Raw genomic sequence first — 19,589 nt, forward strand, 5'->3', positions numbered from 1 at the left:
TTGTGTAGTACAGGGAACTATATTCAATATCTTGTAGTAACCCATAATGAAAAAGAATATGAAAACAAATACATGTATGTATATATGTGACTGAAACATTATGCTGTACACCAGAAATTGACACATTGTAAACTGACTATACTTCAGTTAAAAAAAGAAAAAATATATATAATAGAATGTATTTGTGTCTTTTTTATGATATATTTGGCTAGAAACTTCAAATGAAATAATAAGAGATGATCATAAAAACAATAAAACTGTTAGAACCTGGCATTAGCCAGGGAAATTACTTTACTGACTCGTCTAGGATAGTCATAATAAATGACCAATATGGAGTTTCAGTATATTTGACCTTTTTTCCCTTGAAAAATACAAAAATTCAATGCACTTCTAAGGGAAATGGTCAAAGATAAAGGTGATGAAATTTAACAGCGGTTTGACTTGGAACAGGCTTTTTCAAGATACGGCCTGTATTAGACTATCTCTCCTTTGTCTCAAATCCACAGAAACATACAATGAAAATAATGTGATCTGGAGGCACTGCAAAATCTAAAATCAAAGACAGATATGGAATTTTTTTTTTTAAGATTTTCAGCATCAGATAAAATGGGAACAGTTTCCACTGAAACTAGCATTACCAGGATCCTTATTTACCTCAGCACCCAAATTTCTACCCAGTGATATGACCGAGTCAAAGAGATTCTGAGGGTCTTTGCTGGGACAAGCTGAAAAGCAGAAATGTGATTTTATACAGAATTAAGTTTTATTACATCTTAAATCCAGCTGAGGTAGCCACACATTTGTGACACCTTATTCTGTTTTTGCTGCTACAGTTTAGCTCTAATTTCCCTTTCTTCACACCTCTTTCTCATCATGTCTCAGATAGACTTTCCCTAAAACTTTTCCCTGGACTTCTCTTTTCTCTCTGCCAGATCACTCTCTCCTCATCTGTACACTGTAAATTTCTGAAACTGAGCGGGACTCTGTGGGACCCTTCCAGGTACAAATCCTTCCCATGGCTCCTGTTTCCTGTTTGTAGGAAATAGGCTTCATTCAGCCTCCTTGACCTTCCCTGAGTTCCAAAGGGCAGATTCAAACAGCTGCCAATCAGGAAAGGGAGGGGATGTGGAAACAAAGGAGAAACAGTCAAGAAACAATAGTGCAGTGATTAAAGCTGGGTCCTGGTTCCTCTTTAAGGAACATACATAACAATACCTTTGAGTTCTTCCTCAGGAACCAAGGCCCCCACCCAGATGGAAGATGGTGACTTCAGGTTGAGCACAAGATTCCTGGAGCACCGCCGTGACCTCACCACCAGCAATCAGGAGAAAGTCACACACTCTACAGCCCTCACCCCTAATTTTGCCTATAAAAACTTCTCCCTAAAAACTATCAAGGAATTCAGGGATTTTTTGAGAATAAGCCACCAGTTTTCCTTGCTTGGCCCTGCAGTGAACCTTTCTCTGCTCCAAAATCCAATGTTTTGGTTTGTTTGGCCTCACAGAGCATCGGGCACACAAACCTGCATTCAGTAACATTTCCAAGAAAATATTCTTGATTATATCCAGCTTAGCTTCTGTCTGCTCCATACACAAGGGTTGTGGGAACAGTCCCTATATCCCTGTGTCTCAAACTCCCAATCTGTAGAACAAGAATACACAAAAGCAACAACTCACTCTATAGAATATTGCATTTTACTTCATATTAGTTTTAATGTATTAGATTGATTACATGGGGAAGACAAAATCATTTTGCCTCTTTCTAGATTCTAGGCTAAAATACACCTGCAATAAAAAGACAGATCAACAGAAGAAAAACAGAGAGGTTTAATAACATGTTTTCCTTCTGTGTACATCGGAGATGACCAGGAAAGCTACGGAACTCCCTGAAATATCTCTAGCCATCACCTTAAATATCATCCACAGCTAAAAACAAAAGCTGTTGGGAGGCGGGAGGCCAGTTGCGGAAGGTGACCAGGAAAAGCACAAAAAAATGCAGATAAGGTTGTTCATGCAGATTTAAGCCCTTACCTTCTGCCTTGATAAGTTTCTAGAGATTTTTAAGTCTTCCTCCTCCTGGTCCAGGAGGGAGACACTCTACAAATGGAGATTTCCTGTATAAATGTGTCTCTTACAAAAAGAGTAGCTTCTACTCAGTTTTCTGAGCTTCACCTGTGCCTGTGTCTTAAAAATAACCAGCTTACAATAATCAATATGCTAAAGAGGTAAATTTTGCTTCCCTTCAACTACAAGAGAACATATATTCCAGAAAAATTCTTGATTCTAACCTAAAATTTTTCCCTAGTATTTTTCCCCTATGATAAGTGCTGAGATCCAGAACCTCCTCAGATTGAGATTTTTTTTTTTTGATAATTTACTAAACTCTAGCTTAATTTCTGTAGTTCTTCCTTCTCCACCAAAGCTACAGAAAACTATTAGTGAAAAGAGCCAATGTTTTATATTGGCATAACAAAAATACAATTTTGGGGGGCCTCCTTCCTCCACTTCATGTCCTGGCCTTTCACACAAGGGGAAACAGCACTGCTTGAATTCTAAAATCTAAAATAAAACACCGTGTATTTATTATCTCACACGCTCTCTGCAGGTCAGGAGTTTGGAAGTGCTGAGCTGAGTGGGTCTGGCTCAGAGTCTCTAAGGAGTTGGCAGTCTTCACCTGATTATTCCTCCTTCTAATCATTTCTACCTTTTTATCCCAGAAGCCTGCTTTCATCCACTTAACCTCATTTGGTTTATTAAATGCTTGTACTGACAAATATCCTGTGCCTGTCTGTTAAATTCTCAGAAGGGTCTATATTAAATATTAAGAATGCTGTCATGCACTGTCTTTGACTCAAGCAGGGAAAACTCACTAACTTGCTATGTGATTTCTCTTTGGAGCACAGCAGAGTTAGATATATGAAGGCTATTCTCAGACACTTTATTGTCCCATAGTTCCCTCAAAAACTGCTGTAAAGCCCACTGATTTAATTTAATGTAATGTATTTATTTTTCTTCTTTTTGCTTCTCTACCAGGTTTCCTAGCTGATGATACAAATGGTAACATCATCTCAGAAATGCTTAAAGGAAAAATAGTTCAACCAATGAAACAGATGGCTGAGAAAACATTAAGGAATTGTTCATAATACTGATCGAGTTTTAGACATAGATGTGCACTAAAAATACAAAAGCCGATGAAGAAAACACACATACCAATAGTCCATTAACATGATAAAACCATTTAAAATATTTTTAAATACATTGTTTAAAAATCCTTTTAGCACACAATCCATTTTTAATGGCTTATTATCTGAAAGAGCACATGATAACAAATGAATAAATTACTCTGAAATTTCTTCCAAATAATCAGTTTGGGTTTTTGCAAAGAGATAATCAAATACATTTTCTTGGCTTTGATATAGAAACTTATGAAAAATGTTTTATCAATTACCATGTCCCCCACTCTCTCTCTCTCTCTATATATATATACACATTATATTATTATATATATATTATATTACATATATTATATATACACACTATATATGCATGTGTCTATATTATATATATACATTATATTATACATACTCTATATACATATGATATGTTTTATATATAAATGTTTCTATCTTATAAATGTATATTATATATAAATACTATATATATAAATACATATTATGTATAAATACTATATATACATATATATAAATGCTATATATAAAAATAATGGCAGACAACACAGAACCGAGAAATATTTTAAAGGATTATCACTATTCCATATTGATAAGCCATATTGATATGGACTATTTAAAAGAACAGTCAGTTCTTGTCACTGGCAGTACTTATGTTTGGAACAGCCACTGTGAACATGGATTAGCAAACACAGAACCTCTGTTTCTAGGGGAGATACTGGATTAGGTCCCTGCGAGCATCTGGCCACATTTCCACCACTGATCAATAAATAACTTTGTTTTATATCTGCGTCTGTTGAAAGACACTGTCATGAGGAGGAAATTTTCCTCTACTCTTCTAGGTTCTTCTGGCTGGTCTAAGAATTAAAAGATGTTGAGGTAGTGGTTTGAGACTTCAGAGGAAACTCACATGGAGATGGAAAAGTAAATGTTTGGTAAATAAATGTTTGCTGGGCCAGGCAGAGACAACGGGACACAGAGTGGACTCTGGCGTCTAGGCTCTGTTCCCCCACCACACCCAGCCATGTCCTCTGGTGAGCATTCTTTGCCAAGAACAGGCCCTTTATTTCAAGCCTTTAAGGCAGCTAAGGGGGAGGTAACCAGAAAGACTTCCTGAGTCTTTTGTTTTTTAAAACTAATCAGCCTAGATTAGTCCTCAATTGTGCTGCCCTACAACACCTTCTTTCATATAGATTGTTGCTTCATTAACAATGAATTCACAGCCAACAGCACTATAACTCATGCCTGAACAGTGCTTAGCTAACACATTTATTTTCCCTAAAAGACACATCACAGCTTTCTTGCCCGTGGGAACCCTACTCAGCACTTGAGCACTATGCTCAGGGCCATTTTAAACAGTGGAATCACCAACAAAACTCAAATGTGATATACATGGCACCAAGTAGATTACCAAAGGGAGACTTGTCCACAAAGAGACTAAAACTGAAACAGAGCAGGACTCTGCGGGGCCCTCCAAGGTATAAATCCTCTCTGTGTCCCCCATTTCTGTTCGTTCAGCCTCTATGACCTTCCCTGAGTTCCAAAGGGCAGACTCCAACAGATGCTACTCAGGGAGGGGAGGGAATGCAGAGACAAGGGAGGAGCAGTCAAGAAACAATAGTGCAGCCTCGGGGCAGGTCCTGCTTCCTCTTCAAGGAATATACAGAACTAAGCCTTTGATTTCTTCTGCAGGAACTAAGGCCCCACCCAGGTAGAGGATGGTGACTTCAGGCTGAGCACAAGATTCTTGGAGCACAGCCCTGTTACTTCACCCCAACAACTCAAGAGAAAGCCTGCCCACAGTCGAAGATGACAAAGACCCTGACCCCCTCCCCAAACTATTCTCACTTTAAAAACTTTCATGATCCAGCAGAATCTTTGGAGTTGGGTTTTGAACACGAGTCTGCCATCTCCCCAGGTTGTTGGCCTCCTCAATAAAGCAACTTTTCCTTCCCATCAACACTTGTCTCCCAAGGACAGGCAGGCTTTCAATCTGTGAGCAGTGGAACCTGAGTTCAGTAACAAAACCAGAAGGTAGCATGCCCCCTTGTTGGACCTCAGCTGGGAACATGTGCATCTGGCACTCACAGTCTTTGCTCCTCTGTGTGTGGGCAACACTGAGAGGGCTGGGAGTATGGTTTCGGGGGCTACAAATACATTTTAGTGAGTACATGAATTCAGAAATACAGAATTCATGAACTAGAACACATTCTAAACGGCTTTGAAATTTTTTTCAAGACCACAATTTTTCTTTGACTCCTGCAGACTAGGTTAGTTTGATATATTCTTGACATCTTCCTATTTGACCATCCTCCACTCCACTGGCCACGGTCCATCTCCATTAACTTCATGCCAATAAACGCGCTGTGACTGCCAGCATCACATAACACTCCACCGTCATTGCTCTCATTTAATTCCTCAAATTTCCAAATCCAAGCATGGCTTTCAGATAGATTCCACTTCCTACCACTTGAACAACAACGCCCTGTTCCTTAACTGTTCTTCATTTTCTTTCTGTTTTACATTCAGATCTTTGAATCAATCATTTGCATCTGATAAATGACTTTTCTCCTTAATAGCCCATAATTCTTTAAAAATCTGGCCACTGCATCCAACACCCAATTAAAATTATATTCTTCATTGACACCAAGAGCCTGTTCACTGCCAAATCTGATGGCCTTGGCTCAGCCATTTAAACACGGAGCACTCGCCGCCACCGCTCTTGGACGCTCTGGCCCCTCGAGCATCCTGCTTTTCCTGCTTATTTAACATTGATCTGCACTGCTGCTGCTTCCTCATCTCAGTGACATCTCCTCTTTGTTTTCTTTCCCACTATCTGTAGGCTTTTCTAAGACAAAAGACATTCAAACATCTTGACTACAGTGAGATAAATTTCTAGACCCGAGATGGAACCACTCGTGCCCAAGGAACCATGTCAAGGTGTTTTGTTTTGTTTCGTTTTGCTTTGTTTTTCCTTTAAATGACCAGAAATGCAGTATATCTAGTCAGCCAATCCCCAAATGCCACCAAGGAATTCTTCTGCCTGCTTTTTGCCAGAGGTCCCAGGGTCTCTAAGCTTCAAGAGCCCCAGAGCAAACCGTGTCCAGTCAGTGAAGTATCCTGCCCGCTCTGACAGCTACTGGGGAGGGACCATTTTCTCTTTTTCCCTCCTAGGTTCTTTGGCTGGTTTAATAATTAAATTGATATAAGATGGGTTAACGGGAGCAAAACAAGCAAACATGCAATAACAGATATACTCTTTGTATACATGGAGAGACCCAGAACAGGGAAACTCCAGGAAATGGTGGAAGCCCTCACCTGAAGTACCATCTCCAGCTAAAGACAAAAGAAGATGCTCAGGGTGGGGAATCAGTTATGAGACTTAATGTCTCCCCAGATGCCATCAACTCTGGGCTCTATACTTACTTCCTTGTCCCTTGATCTTTCTACGTGAGACCAGGTATGCAACCCCAGCCAACCATGCCCTAGTTCTGCATCGCCACATTGAATGCTGTATAAACCTCACTCTTGCCCAAAAACCATCAGAAAGAGCACCCCACTGCTAAGGGTGGTTGTTTTCTCCTGAATAAAAACATCAACGTGTTAACTAAATTGTTCTAGTTTCACCTTTTGACTACAGCCCATAATATCCAATACCTTTTATATCATGATTTAGTACATGCACACCCACACACACACACAGACATGCACACAGAAACACAGAAACACCTCAAATAAAGGGTTGCAGAATAATCCTTCCCCTTACTAACTGCAGAACACTCTGATACTGCTTTTCTATTCCATTATTTCTTTTTTTCTGTTTTTTTAAAGTAATGCCTCTCAGAAAGTGCTTCTTTTGGCCCTAAACCTTCCCTCTAAAATGCAGTTTAGTGCTCTGTGCTTGCCCTAGAGATAGACCTAAAGGTTGCCAAGCTACACAATGAAAAACTTTTCAGATATGGGTTTTTATGAGCATTAAAAAGGAGAAATGATTCAAGAATATGTATGTATTTCTGCAAAGATTAACTTACAAACCTACTATACATATTTTTAATGCTAAAAAGTATTCTGAAAAAAGAACAATTAATTCAAATGGGGTTTTCCTGAGAACTTCTCATAACTGACTTCCCACCGTCAACATCTTCTTTTGCTTGAGCTGGAGATGGTACTTCAGGTCAGGGCTTCCACCATTTAGGGAGTTACTCAGTTTTCCTGGGTCTCCCCATTTATATACAGGGGGCATACCTGTTATTAAACATTTGCTTGTTTTTCTCCTGTTAACCTGCCTTCTATCAATTTAATTATTAAACCAGCCAAAGACCCTAGAAGGGAAAAAGGGAAGGCTGTTCCTCCCCAGCAATTGTCACAGTGGGCAGGACACGTCACTGGCTGGACACTGTTTGCTCTGGGGCTCTTTGAGAGGCCCCGGGACCTCTGGCAAAAAGCAGGCAGAAGATAAGGATTCTTACCAAATCAGTCTCCCACATCTCTGCCTCCAGGGCCCAATGGAAGCAAAAGTGGTGAGAATCCTCTTCACTTTCTAACTTTGGATTAGCAGGAAAAAATATTTGTGGAAGCTGGTTCCTTGGATATAGTGACTTCACTAAGGACTGGTTAGGAGTGTTCCTGCTTTTTATTAATCCCTTACTCCCCCCAAGAGATAATCATTGTTTCCTTTGTTTCTCTCATGTGGCTCTTTGTCTTAAGAACTTGGCTTTATGACCAATGAGAACATTCTTTCGGGTCTCCATCAACCGCAGGACGTATGCACTGGTGTGTATCTGGCAGGCAGCTGAATAGCTGTGGATCCAATAAGCCATTGGTCAGAAACAATCTGGACTTGTGCCTGGCATCTCTGTCCGGTCATGCCAGCTCTCAAGGGAGTTTGTCATAAAGGTCCAGGTCTATCAGAGGCCTTTGTCATCTCACCCTTAATTGTCTTGTTAGTGCTGGAAAAGTCCATGCCAGTAGTACCTGCCTGGTGTCACAGGTTAGTGGGTCTGTGACCAGAGGTTCCTCATATTCTCATGGGAAACTGAAGACACTAGTTGCACTGCACCATTTTTACCACCTGTGACAACGAAGTCTTTACCTTCTCAGGCTGCCTCTGGGAGTGAACTTCTGGATCTTGTGAGGGCTGTATTCTTGCACTCTCTTGTAGGTCACCTCTCGCATCCTTGGTTAAGACACCAAAAGCCTGATTGGTTTGAGTCGCTATTGAGATTAACTGATCCTACTCATCAATGGTCAGACAACGGAACTTTAAATTGGCTATATATATATATATATATTTATGTAGACAACTCTCGTCCTAAAAATTGTCTCATTGATACCTATGGGAAAACCAAATTAAGAAGTGGCTACAAAGCAGCATAATGGCTAGCCTTAAAGACTCCCCTACCAAGATGAAAGCACAAAAACTCAACTTGCAATGAAAACTAAAATCCAAATCTGAATATAAATGTAAATCACACCCTCTTCTATGCGCATTTATCCACAACTCCCTACTCAACCCTTCAGAAGATCTTTTGGATCTCTGGCCCCTTGTCTAAAGATCTCTCAAAATCCAGCCCCACTGCCTTAGCAAATTCCCCTAGATTGCTAAATAACTCCCATTTCCCCCAGGAACTCCTTAAAGGCTCAGCTGCCCATTTTGATTTCCCTCTCTTTGCAAGATTTACAGAGAACAGTACAGCCTGACTTCCAGGTCTGGAATATACAGGCTACTCGTGTTAACATTAAAATTCAGGAAATAAACTTAGCAGAAGCAGCCAAGAGAGACAGTAGGGCTTGCTCTGCTGTCCTTTACAATTCCTCCTACTTCTCAGGGCTCTGCAGTCAGGCTCTTCCAGCTTCAGGTCTTCCTATACAATGTCCTTTGTGGATGTATTGTTCCTCCCCCACCAAAGAATTCATATCCCCAGGACAGGAGCAGATCTTCAAGAAATTCTGTACTGAGAGGAAAAGAAGCAAACTGGAGATAAATGAAGTGGGATGGGCAGATCAGAGCCTTGATACCATTTAGGCAGCAATCCAGTTCTTTGAGGAATTAAAAACAGCTGTCCTTGTTCTACAAATCCAGTCTCTGCAGAACCAGAAGTGTGCTTCCAGAAATAAAGTTTTACGAAGCTCCAAACCTCCTCTATTCACCTAAAAATGCTTGAAGATACTGAGACATTAAAACGAGAATTGTCCTGCTCTTAAGAAAAAATTTAAATAGTAATCCGCCTGGATCTCTGATAATAGTCAAATATGCCCCCAAACTCCATCTCTGAGAAAATTTCTCTGTGCCTTTGTAGTGTAGATCTTCCATGTCTATCTGCTCTAGGACCTAAAAGCCATTCTTTGAAATGCTAACTTTAGAAAAATTACCCACTTCAGGAGAAAAAAAAAAAAAAACAAGGTGAGTAGAAGTGGACTGGAAACTAGCCAAATGAAAATCTTAATAATATTCTTCATAAATGTTAGTGCTAAAAAGCTTTAGCCACAGAAGTGGTAACATCTCTATTTGCATCTATCTGTATGTTTCTCTTTTTCGCTCTCATATATGTGATGTGTGATATTTTTCTACCTCCAGATGGATTTGTCAAAATTGACTTATAATGAACTCTATTTAGTTGGGTTGAAGGCAAGTACTTGTAAGAACTGGGTATTGTAAAATTATCAGAAATATAAATAGAAACTAACCTAAATGCTTTCCAAGTTAAAACGATCTGGGAAATTATTTGGCATTACACCTAATTTAAGTTTGTTGGTTTAAATAAAATGCACATAGCTTTACAGTTATCAACATTGAATATAATGCAGACATACAACTCTTTTTCTGCCTGGATGTATTAGTCAAGTAAGCTCATTTTATCTCTGTTACGTTTGTCAATAAGAAAAATAACTTGTACGAGGTACTTTTCAGAAGCAATCTAAGGAAATTAAATGGATGTAAGTGAGAGAAAAATTTCTAGGTGGCCTTTCAAAATAGTTTGGCCATTTTTTTTTTCTGGAAACCTTAAACCTTAAAGTTTTGTTAAGTTAGATTAAATCGTGGATAACCACTGAATACTTCAATCATTCCTAAATAAGATGAAATACTGGAACAGTAATTACTGAAAACATGGGTTTATCCACTTTTGGCTTCCTCCACTACTAAAGATATGTGGGTTTACTAGTAAATATGTTTGGTGTCACACTGAGAAATTTTCTATGAGAAAATACATGTTTCTAGAAAGCATAAATAGTGTAAGTTTGCCAATCCATAGAAAGTTAATGTAGAAGGTAGCTCATAATTGCTTACTTTTCAGCTTTCACTAGAAATTAAAGGTTTCTAAGGGTTCAAAAAAATCCTAATATATGTGGTTAAAGCTACTAAAAATAATAAAAAAAAACATCCCCATATGCAACGAAAGCAGGATGTGTGTTTTTGGTAAAAGAAGTTTCTGAAAAAGGAGTCACTGGAAAAGAAATTTCATTTGTGGTCAGGATTTTCTAAGATTGAAATAAATTTAATTAAGTAAGTTTTAATATCAAAAGTAAGATGTGCAAAATTAGAACAAAGTTCTTGGGCTATTGGTCTGCTCTTGATAAGACACTGTAAAAAGTTTTTCTGTATCTTTTAAAATAGACTGTTGAAAAACAAGGATTTTGTGTTTTGTCAGAATTTTCTGTTTACAGAGCTGAATCTTCTTTAGTAAAAGAACTAAGTTTTTTTCACAACTGTTTAACTTTCTGTATTTGTTTTTAACATATTCTATCATCATTTTGGTTAAATGAGTATCTAAGGACTGTTTTATGCTGATTTTTGAGACTATTTAACCACTGTTTAAAATCTTTATGATATCTTTGGCAAATTTCCTAAAATCAAATTCTAGATAAAGTCTATTTTAACCTCAAACTAACTTGGAAATTTTCCAGAGGTCCCTAGAAGATTTCAAAAGATTTGTTCTCTCTCCTTATAAAAAGATGTTAAACTAATTGCACAGGTTTGATATATTAGATCACATGAGAAGTATCGTCAAATTATGTAGCTATATGTTGTAAGTGTTTCAGAAATCATGTGAAATTCCTAAAAATCTGATATGTCTTTGTGTAATGTTATCAGTCATAATTCCAATTATTATCTTAAAATGTGTAATGTTACAGAAATAATCAAATTTCCTTGTCAATTCCATTACAGTGGACTCTCATAAGATCTTTAACCATAGAAATTTTTAAGTTTTTTGTCATTTACAGAGAATCATTATTTTACTCAGATGCTTTTGTTAAATTATTCCTGCAAAAATGCTTCAACCTCAAGGTGATTCATGGAAAGGACTTTTGACAAACATAGGTTTCTGATAACTTTAGGATAGTACCACTGAACTTGGTAATAATTTACAGAAGTCTAATGAAAAACTTGGATTCAAAAAAACTGCTAACAGAAGACTAAGATCAACAAGAATTAATCACATGGCACTGAATGAACTAATGATGATTATAATTTTTATGACCTTTTTGTTTGAAACATTGCTGGTTATCTTTACTGTCTTGTTTTTCCAGATTGAAGGTAACTTTTTTTTCTCTTAAGCTACCTATGACTTAAGAGTACTTTGGTAAAATATATCTCTGTGAACAAAAATAAAACATTTATTTTTTTTCTCCCTGCCTGATGCTTCCAGAATTCAAAAACTCTTAATAGTCTTATTTTCAAAACAATTTTAAAAATTGAAAGAAAATGGTCAATGATTCTAGAACACTAGTACAAAGTCTCTATTTTAAGCTCTAAGTAGAAATTCATATGGAGTCAATTTATTTAAAACCAGGTGAACACTGATAATTTCCTAAGACCAGGGATTCTACAGTCTTTTCTTGAAAAGACTCATTTCTATTGACTGGATACCTCTGAGTCTAATTCAAAAGTAAATTAAAAAACAAACAAGCCAACCAACCCAGGCACTTGGGAACCCGTTCCTCTCCATGTCAGTAGTAACTAAATATTGGAGAAGAAAGAGGGCGCCAAGAGCAAAAAACCATGGTAAATTTATCAGAAAGTTGAAACAAGAATTGGTTAGTTTAATTCATATTGACATTTTATAGATTTTTGTATACCAAAAGGCTTAAGTTTCCAAATGAGTAACTCATGTTCACCCTACTACTTAAGCACAGTTTGGATTTCTTTCCAGGGAAAGAACTGAGTCCTCCATATGGCATGCTTGATGACGTTACACTTTGATCACTAGTGTGGTCAATTTATATGCACTTATGCCTTTAATTCTTCCTTAGAAAGTAGATATAAAGTTAAATATCACCTAAGAAAGTAAGAGGTTATAAAAGTTTCGTTTATCCATTTTATGGTTTTAACAAAATATGGTAAAGAAAGATATTTTTAAAGTAGCAATATTATAATTGAATCTAGAAACAGAGTTATTAAGTTTCTAGAAGAAAGAAGCCATGTCTTTAGTTAATACTATGTGTATTTTATAAACATATAAAATAAAACCTTAATTGGACAAACTCTGACCAAGTTTGCTACTTTTATTTCTGATGAAAATGAAAGACTTCCTATTAGTGTCAAACCTTTTAATTTTTGAAGTTTTCCTTGTCATCCTTCTTGATTTGCAGGCTGAGGTTCTATGTAAATTATGTCAATAAAAGTGAATGGGCCCTGAGGGACAAGTGTTTGTGTCGTGTACTTCAAGAACTTTGAAACATCTATTTTGGTGGGATAAAAGCGTAATTTTACTTACTAACTCCTGCCTATATGCCAGGTACTTGAGGCTTTACTGTGGTTTAAAAAAACAAAACATTATATCCAAATTTGCCAGTAGTCAATTTTTTTTTTACTATGAGACTTTTTAGTACTTGAGAACTTTTTGAAAACTTCAGTAAAATGTCAAGAAAAAGATGCATTCCTAGAGATTATCCCAATCATGTGGTTTGACAGGACTAGAGTGAGGCTGTCTTTGATATCTTTAATTTTCCTGCTGGATTACACAGTTCAGAATGCTTTATCAGGAAGCAGTACGTTACCAATAATTCAAACATGTTTTGAATGCAAGAAAGTGTTTTGATAAAATTTGAAAATGCCTTATACTTAAAGACTTTGGTAACCCATCTAAATCATGAATCTGTCAATATTTCCACCAATAAACCGGATGACATCTTAAGTAAGCATTGATGTTAAAACAGACTATCTCTTGAAAACCTGAAACCTCACAGAATTTTTTTTTAAAAGCTGTCTGTGCGCGTCTTGTTTTTCTTTTATATCTTTGACCTCCTTAGCAATTTTGCAGGACTTAGTGTTGATTTCATATTGATGAAAATCTTTCTGACAGCAAGCAAGCACTCTAATTAAACACTATTATTTTACAGAAAGCATTTCTTTCCTCCATATCTTACATTGATAAGTACCTGTTTAAATATAGTAATAGAGTAGCTTTGCTTTAAACATCTGTGGTGTGGTCATAGCTATTTATTAATTCAATAAATGCTCATTGAGCACTTTCTAGGTGCTAAGTCTTGAGATTGACACTGGACTTACAGGACAACAAGACAGACTGGTCATTTCAAGGACTCACCTAAGGAATTCAAGGGCTGTATGACCTCATGGGACACAGAGTAAGAACCAGGAGACCTGGACTTCCGCCCTGTTCTGCCACCAGTCAGCCATGTTCCTTTATCTCCACCCCTTCAATGAGTTTCTTCAGGCTCACTTTTAGCTCAGAAATTGCAGATTTTTTCCATTAGAATATACGTAGTAAACCAGTCATTAGAAGTGACCACTAAGTATCAGTGTGCAGGGTAGCTTGAATATATTTTGTTATTTATTGTATTTGGTTTTGCTCTGGTTTAGCTATAGTTTCGAGATGGCAATTCACAATAAAACTGCTGCCTGGACAAGTTTCCAGGGCCAGTTCCAATGGAGGCTTTTCATTCTTCATCTCACTTTACATCCCTGCATCATGTGAACTCTGCTTCCAGACTGTCACTCACTCCTGGACTTCCCCCATCTCTCCCAGTGCTCATGTTTAATAAGAACTATGAACTATCTCTTCTCCCTCTGCCTGTCTCTTAATTTCTTAGGAAATATGTGGTCCTTAGCCACTCTTATTTTAGAGCCTGTAAATCACTCTACCAAGAAATGGCTTCCACTACAGCAAAATTGTAATTCTCACTTTTGGCATTTGTTATTTTGGCCGAGTGATCACTTGGGATACACTGATGTCCTGAGGTCAAGCCTTTGATTGATTAATATTTGGCCATCATCTTAATATTTTTCTGACAATTGTTTGTCAAGATGATATGTGTTCGAAGTTATGCCAAGAGGTTTGAAATTAAGGAATTCCTCTTTTCTTTGCATCTGTTTTGTGTTTAGCAAAAATCAGAGCCTGAAGTACAGATTCATATGCTACCACTTCATAAGGAATGCAATCCTAGGCAATGGCAGTGCCAGGAAAGGAAAGTGAAATCAGAACAGGAGAAGGGATGGGGTGCTTTATCAAAACGACCATGGCAATGTGACTGCAATCTCTTAGGATCATCTTCTGAGTAGCCACAGAAACTACACCTTAGGAGAATCCATCTAGGAAGGAAAAGGGAAAATTTTTATCTACTGCCTCCCTTTTCTAAGGGTCAAAACTGTCTATGAGGGACTGCTGAATCCCTCACACTTCTGAGTTTTGTGTGCATGTGTGCTAAGCACCCCAGGCTTTGAAGTCGACAGAGCAGCCCTTGGGCAGGGAAAAGAGCTCGGGCATAAGGTGAGGGGTGGTCACGGAGCACCTGAGTGAGTCTATAGGAGCCTCTGAGGACCTGGCTGACTCAGTACTAGTTGAAACAAAAGAGACTGAGAGCATCTTCAGTGACGTGCAAGTCAAGTTTGATCAAGTGTGGAACACACATGTCTGCTAGGAGACCAAGTCTTTAACAACACAGATCTAGGAAATCCAAGGTGAGATCTACAGTGTCATGACTTGGTTCTGCCATATCAAGTGCAAGAAGGAGAAAGTGGGGACGGTGGAAGGGGAGACACAGAGTTTTAACCCTCCTTTCCTAGCCTGCTGTCTCACCTCTTCTGATTCTCTCCAGAGAGGTAAGAACTCAGTCTCAACAATGTGGTTTTCACTCTTCCACACAGATTTCCTGCATACGTGTACACATACAGACACATACTTTTTTTTTTTTACAAAAATGGAATTGTGGTATACAGATTGATTAGAATCTCACTGTCTTCTTCAGAGGTTTACTTAAACCCTTTTACTATTGCTTGAATTAACCTTGGAAAGAGGGGTAGTTGAAAGAAACAACCAGATCGAGCAAGCCTTCTGAGGGATTCTGGGTAAGTTGAGGGACTTCCCCTCCCCCACCCAGGTTACTGTTTCCCAAGAGACTTTGCCTCTGCATCAAAATGGGCTCCACCTTCTGAAGTTTCCACAAGGATTGTTATTCACTCTGGGCCTGTCCCAAATGCAAAGACCTCTGCCCATCCACTGCTGTAGGTACTTTACAGATTGGTGCTTCTGGTCTCGGTGGGAAAGATGGTCAGGCTACTGACATCCTGGGATAGGAGGTCTCTGTGTGTAAGATGCTCAACACACATGGTGTCAGCGATACCGCTTCCTGTCTCTACACTATCAACACTATCAACAATTCTCTGCTCCAGCAGACATTTCAAGGGATAGATAGCAAAATTTTTATTTTGTCTGAAGAGTTCATTTTCACCATCTATTCGAATTATCTCCTGCTGCATAACAAATTCCCTTAAGTTCATAGCATAAACAATAACCATTTTATTTTCCTTATGTATTTTATAGTTCAAGAATTTGGACAGTGTGCAGTACAGATGGCTTGCATCTAGTCTGCGCTATCTGGGGTCTCAGACAACTCCAAGAGCTGGAGTCTAGAATCATCTGGAGGCTCCTTCTCTAGGCATGAGAACTGGGATGATGTAAAGGCTGAGTTCAGCTAGGCCTGTCAACGCTACATGTGGCCCCTCAGGGTGACTTGTGAACCTCAGGATGAGTTGGGGTTCCCAGAGTGGGAATCTGAGAGGAGGAAAAGCGAGTGCTCTCCATCAGACCAAGGCAGAAGTGGCCAGGCTTTTTCTGACTCAGCCTGGGAATTCATGCAGCATCACTTTTGGTGCATTCCATTGGTTATAAGTAAGTGACTAAGACCAGCCTAGATCTCAGGTGAGCACAATTAGACCCCTACCCTTCATAGGGGAATGGCAAAGTCACATTGCTCAAGCATATGTGCAATGTGAGATGTTGTTGAGGCCATACTGAAAAATATAACCTGCCCACATCACCCCATAATAATCCACACTTGGTAAACATAGGAAGCCATTCGTGAACAACATCACACTTTCAAAGATCTAGAAATTAAAATGACTTGCTTACAGTTATACAAAAGTCAGGCCCTAGAGAAATTAACAATTGACCTGTACTCTGACTGTATTATCGCCGGATGTATCAAACCATGGCACACAATTTTTTTCATTAAGCACTGGTGGAAGAGTAAGATTATTTAGTGGCCAATACACTTTGACCTACTAATATAATTTTATGAGTTCTTTCTATAACTCTGTTATTGATTTTTTTGTGATCTTGAGCAAGTCTCTTACCAAACTGGAGCTTCAGCAGCTGCATTTAATATGCACTAATCCCGAGGTGCATTGTGAGAGCAAATGTTCCACTGTTAAAGTTCTTTAAATGTCTCCCTAGTAGTGGCTATACGATGATTACAATGCGGATGGTGACAATGATTCTTGGTATAAAAATGATTACAACACTTTTCTTAAAAATTGAGTTCTGTGCCTCTCCATTTTCTCTCCACATTATCAAAGGTTCCAACAAATTTTCACGAAGCTTCTGAAACTCAATCTAAATTTCTGTATGCAAAATAATTATTTTGTATGTCAAGAGGAAAATAAACAAGGCAAGAATAAATAATAGTTTTTAAGAAATTCAGTAATATATTCTGCATTGTTTCCTGGGGATGATAAATTGCCCAGTGTTTACCACTGGCAATGTAAATTCAGAACATTTGTCAATAAAGTGAAAATCATTAATGGAAATGTCTCATTTTTAAAGCAATTGTTACTTATTCCTTCATATTTATTTTTTCCTGTAATCAGGAGAATTTAAAAAATTAAGATCACAATGTTCTATACTATTTTATATATAAGCACTAGAAAATTTTAAAATTAATATATATGTGTGCATGGGGAGGGCTTTGTGCAAACGCTTTGTATTTTCTGCTCAGTTCTGTTGTGAACCTGAAACTGCTCTAAAAGAATAAAGTCTATTAAATAAATTAATAATAAATTCACTGGAATATGTAAACAAACCAAGTCTGATCCCCTAAAGATACGATTTTTATTTTTCAAAGGCAAAACTATTTACCAGTGTTGCTGGCATTTTGTTCAGAAATTACTTCATGAGATCAGTGAAAGAACAAATAGACTCTAATCTCAATAGTTCCAAAACAAGACTTATCTTTTTAATTGAAGGTAAAACATACTTTCCTCCCCCATTATTCCCAGTCTGCTAATAACAACATTAGCAACAACAAAGCCAAACTTATAAATTTAATTTCAAAGCATTTTTGTTTGTTTACTTCAAGTGCATGTTACATATCAGTAGTCATCATCTGTATTCCATGACTCTAGTATTATTCTTTCCTATTTTATATTTTACTTTTTGTTATTACAAAACAATAGCCATATTTCCCTGTGATGTACAATACACCTTTGTTGCTTATCTATTTTACACATAGCAGTTTCCCCTACCTTGCCTCTCCCCTTTCCCTCTCCGCATTGGTAACCACTAGCTTATTCTCTATATCTGTGAGTCTGTTTCTGCTATAATATATACATTCATTTGTTTTATGTTTTAGAGTCCACATATAAGTAATAATATAGAGTATTTGCCTTTCTTTGCCCAATTTATTTCACTAAGCATAACATTTTCTAGGTCTATCCACCTTGTTGCAAATGGTGAGATCATCCAGACAGAAAGAAAATCAGTAAGAAAACAATGGCCTTAAATGACACAATAAACTAGTGGGACTTGATAGATATCTATAGCACATTCCATCGAAAAACAGCAGAATACACATTATTTTCAAAGGCACATTGAATATTCTCCAGGATAGATTACATGCTAGGCCACAAAACAAATCTCAATAAATTTTAGGAGACAGAAATTATATCAAGCATTTTTTCTGACCACAGTGGTATGAAACTAGAAATCAATTACAGGAAGAAAAATGTGAAAAGCACAAATACATGGAGACTAAACAACATGCTACTAAAAAAAAAATCAATGGGTCAATGAAGAAATGAAACAGGAAATCAGAAAACATCTCCAAATAAATGAAAATGGAAACACAACTTTCCAAAATCCATGGGATGCAGCAAAAGCAGTTCTAAGACAGAAGTTAATAGTGATACAAGCCTCCCTCAAAAAATAAGAAAAATCTCAAGTAAAGAACCTAACCTAACATCTAAAGGAATTAGAAAAATTAACGAACGAAGCCCAAAGTCCACAGAAGGAAGCAAATAATAAAGATCAAAGAGACAATAAATAAAATAGAGACAAAAAGAAAGAAAGAAAGAAAGAGAAGATCAATGACACCAAGAGCTAGTTTTGTAAAAAAGTAAACAAAATTGATAAATCTATATCCAGGCTCAACAAGAAGAAAACAGATAGCCCCAAATAAACAAAATAAGAAACTAAAGAGGAGAAGTGACAACCAATGCCACAGAGATATAAAAAAATCATAAGATAATAATACAAACAGTCATATGCCAACAAATTAGATAACCTAGGAGAAATGAACAAATTTCTAGAAACATACAAACTTCCAAGATTGAATCAGGAAGAAATAGATGATCTAAATAGACCAACCCTAATCAGTGAAATTGAAGCTTTAATAATAATAATAATAATAATAAAAAATCCCAGTAAGCAAAAGTCCAGGACCTGGTGGCTTTACAGGGGAATCCTATCAAATATATAACGAAATGCTAACACCTATCTTTCTCAAACTATTACAAAAAATTGAAGCAGATGGAATACTCCTGAATTCATTTTAAGAGGCCAAAACCAAACACTACAAAAACAGACACCAATACCAAACCAGACACTACAAATAATACATATTCTTTCATATTTTATACAAGACTCTACAACAGTTTATAACATAAGGGTTGTTGGATCACAAGCTAACACTATCAGTACTTTCAGTCTTTTACAGAGGAAAAGACCGTGGGTTTGTAAAATGTACCACTACTACATGATGATACCTTAGAATTTTATGGAATCATTCATCACAGAAACTCAAAGAGCATTCAATTACATGATCTCACTTAACCCACCAGATTCCTTTGGTTGGGAAGATCCAGAATATTTCCTTCAGTTAACATAAA

The sequence above is a fragment of the Vicugna pacos genome, chromosome 2, assembly GCF_048564905.1.
Source record: "Vicugna pacos chromosome 2, VicPac4, whole genome shotgun sequence".
Lineage (NCBI taxonomy): Eukaryota > Metazoa > Chordata > Mammalia > Artiodactyla > Camelidae > Vicugna > Vicugna pacos.